The sequence below is a fragment of the Dipodomys spectabilis genome, unplaced genomic scaffold (assembly GCF_019054845.1).
Source record: "Dipodomys spectabilis isolate Male_0828 unplaced genomic scaffold, ASM1905484v1 ptg000177l, whole genome shotgun sequence".
NCBI classification, from domain to species: domain Eukaryota; kingdom Metazoa; phylum Chordata; class Mammalia; order Rodentia; family Heteromyidae; genus Dipodomys; species Dipodomys spectabilis.
In genome coordinates, this window is record NW_024870854.1 from 49,855 (window position 1) to 54,082 (window position 4,228).

A 4,228-nucleotide genomic window follows, 5' to 3' on the forward strand; every position below is an offset into this window, starting at 1 on the left:
ATAGAATGTAGAATCTATTATTTCAAGGGAATTTTAGATATACACATGATAGTGCAGTAACATTTACAATATATTACTTGAAATAATTCTGTTCACACTCTTAAATATTTGCGTGTAGTTATGGGGAGAGACGAAGTTAATTCATACTGGTTAGGAATTTGCAATACTTCCAAAATCTATTCCAAAATTTGATATAAGCATGTAGTCAATCTACCTGTTATGGTTTAGTTTTTTTGTTTCTTTATTTGTGCAAATTTTTAATATGGATGCATGCACAGTGGTAACATTAAAAATATTAATCCAGATTTTGTGTGTATTTATATTTCTCTTGGGAAAACTAATGAGCTCCAAGAAAATGTCCATAAGGAGCCTTTCAATTCCAATACCACAGTTTGTCTTAAAATGCTTTAAATTCTACACACTCTAATGTGGACATAGGGTCATATTGTGGAACTTTTCTCCTCAGAGTGTGAGTACTACCCTATTGCTTAACATGGACAATGTACCTTCATACAGAGACTGGACATGTGCAAAGAAGAAGTGGTAGTTGAACAATTTTCTTAGCAGTTTTTACAGATGAAATGGAAATAGAGCAACTATGAGCTCAAAAGGAATGTGCAAAGAAGACAAGGGCACAAAGTAGAATATGCCAAGAAATGCTGAAGTATAATTTCAAATAATGTGCTCAGGTGTGAGGGTGTGTTCAAAGTACAGATTCAGACAATGTACTTGGATATCTTGGGGGGAAAACTGCTTTAACCTATTCTGGGATAATTGTACAAGTACAAGCCTCTAACTCTGACTCTAATCAGCTGCAACATCATCATCTAGGGACTATTTTCCAAACTGCAAAGTGAGAAAAAGGGGCTCATCACAGTTAGTGTTCAGGTTGAAACAGTGGCAATCACATAACTTTTCTATAATTCTTCAATTGTTTTGGAACATTAAAATAGGAAAAAGCCAAGTAATTATTTTACATGTACCTAAATTAAGAGGGATGTATTCTATTGGTGTCTCTTTAACTTGAAAGTTATAGATTATGTCTTTTTATACTCTATCTTGGGACAATGATCTGCTGTAGGTCATTTTCTTCTCGTTCCCTTCTTTTGCCCTTCCACTTACATAATTGTTATTTAAAGAGACATAATAAGCTTGCATTTCTAAATTCTTCAAAATTATCTGAACTACTTTATACTTCTGGCAGCCTCCTATATCTTTCTCAAGGGAAATATTTTTGACACTACCATTTTTATCCTCTATGATATTGGATATCTTCCTACCTAAATCAGTGCAAGATATACATGAGACTCATCCAGATATCTCAAAACTCGTACCACCATAAAATCCTATCTTACTTAGAAATCATGTTTTTAGAATGTCTGGGGAAGTGGCATCTCTCATTTTTGAATGACACTACGTGATACTTATATGCAGTCATGTTTTAAACCAATATGCCACTCAGTAGATGAATGAATTGACAAAATGTGGTTTATGTATGCACAGTGGAATTCTATACTTCAAATTCATATGGAACTGGAAAGACTTGGAAAAATCCTACGAAGTAAAATAAACAAGACACAAAGAAACAGATTCCGTGGTTTCCTCATTTGTAATAAGTTGGAAATGTCTAGGATAGTCCTAGCAGTTGAGCAGAATTGCTCAATAACTATGTTTGTATGACCATATAAGATGATGATGAGCAAAATGACCTCCTGGATATGGGAACAGAATTTTCTGTTTCTGGTTGTTGTTTTCAATGTACTATGTGATTTCTTTTTCTTTTGTGTTTTCTCTTTGGTTTATCCCCTGTTATATTTGATTTCAGTATCCTGTGTATTGTATATACATTTATCTTAATTTGGCAAGGGAAGAGGCACAACGAAATGGCAAGACAAAGAACAAAGGGCAAACCAATGCAATATCAATACTCAAAAACAACATGTTGGAATTTTATATTACAACTTATGAGCGGTATAGGGGTGAAGGAAAACTGTGAGAAAAATGAGGGAGCGGGTAAAAAGTTCAACATGTTATGTATTCACTACCTTACAATTACTGCAACCCCTTATATATATCACCTTGATAATAAAATTAAATTAAAAATGAGCTGCATAAAATATAATTTCACTGTATTGGTATAGTAAATATTATTCTATGTGTATTACCTTTTTAAGAAATGAACATTTGGCTACTAATTTGAATTATTTACCCCTTTATCAGAGGGTCATCATCTTGCATATTATGAAACTATACAATATTTTCAGAATATACTTGCCATTATTTTAAAAAAAAACATTATTTTAGTATTGTCTCATACTAAAACAGAAATAGTTCAATTCTATGGAAACTCCTAACATTTCAAACGGAATAATTGTTTAAGAGGGCAGAGTATATGTGTTCTTCAACATTCCTATTATTACTAACTACTCATTTTCAAATTCTGAACATGCCATACTAGAGACATTCAAAACAGTACCTGTTTGCATTTTATTTAATTTTGCAATAGGTGCAGTTTTCATTGTGGCGTTACATATCTAAATTCAAGAGAAAAAATAGCCACAGTATGGTAGAATGTAAAACTATGATGTATCTATATTAATTCCTCTAGAGTAAACATTTGTTCATCAAAGTAAGCCATTATTTCTATGGCCATCAATCCCAAGTTTTATGCCATAAAGTCATCCTAGCTCAACAATTTCCAACTTGTAATGTGCACCTTAAAATTCCTTAAATTCACAACATGACAAGCATATAACTATTGTGAAAAAATACTAAACTTCTGCTAATATGATGCCCTTCGTATTGTGGAAAGAACCCTACACTAAACTTTGCTGCATCATTTTCCACCCAGTGTTATTCTTGAGATCAGAACACTTGCAAATATTATTTATATTTATATAATTTATATACCATAGATATTCAGGAGAACTGAATGTCTGAATATTAAGATCTGAAGACTCTGGTTCAAATCCCACCCAGGAAGGAAGTTTCATTAAATTCTTACCTCCAATAAACTGCTCGCGAAAAGCCTGAAACAAGTGACACTGAGGTTCAAGTGGTAGAGCAGTAGCCTTGAGCAAAAACAGGCTCAGGGACAGTGCCCAGGTCTAGAAGTTAAGTTCTAGGACAAACCAAACAACAAAAACAAAATAAAAACAGACCCTAAGCCTATCATTTTTCTCATTGTATACAGAGGTACATAATTAAGGAAATTTCTTCCTGTGTTATGTATTGTAGAAAAAAAGATGTCACACAGTTACTCTCTTCATAACATGTAACACCAAATCTCAAAAAATTGCTCTTTTGCTAAATTCATAAATTAATAGCATCAATTTGTTGGCAATTTTATCTAGGTTATTCACATTATCATGTTACTTATGAACTGTTGAAATTAACTATTAACTAAGTTCTAATTATACCTCACTTGAAAGAATATTTTAGGCAAATAGAATGCCAGAATCATTTGTGAATTTGTAAATTAAATCTTCTACTTAAAAACAATTTTATAGTATCCTATAGAATATTAAATTACAAACAAAAATATTTATTTTAACTCTAAATTCTTATTTAGCCAGGTCTACAAAGTCCTACATTAAATGAACTTTCCTATTTCTTTAGGCTTAAGATTTTGCAATCCTTCATCATTTCTTTGGAATCTAACAGAATGATTATTGCTTTTTCAAATTCTTTTTTGGGAATCATGAGCTCTTTTGCATCTAGTAATGTTCTGTAATTAAGACAATATTTAAACACAACTGAGGATTATATATGAGTTGCAGTTCAATAGGAAACGACTTCTCAAAACATAATGACAAAATTAGCCCAAACTTCCAACTGTGTGTTCCTTTCTGACTTATTTTTTATTCCTTTCTTGGTTTGTTTTATTGAGACAAAATTATACTACCTAGTCCAGTGAAAGTATCACTATGTCATTCCACTCTCTATTTACCTGTTTAAGTCTGAGTAATAGAATTCCTGGCTTGTATAACATTGTCCTACCATAGTTTGTCAATTAATTTAATCTACATACAGACTAGCAATTCTGAACTTCTCCAATAATATTTTACACTAGACTGATGGCTCAGACTGTTCATGTACTATTTTCAAAGATGTTCTAATATATGAAAAAGAATATGAACATTTTCAGATGCACGTGAAGGGGTCTCTGATTCATTCCTTCCTGGACCCGATCCCTTTATCCCTTTATTAATGATGACTTGACTTTCTT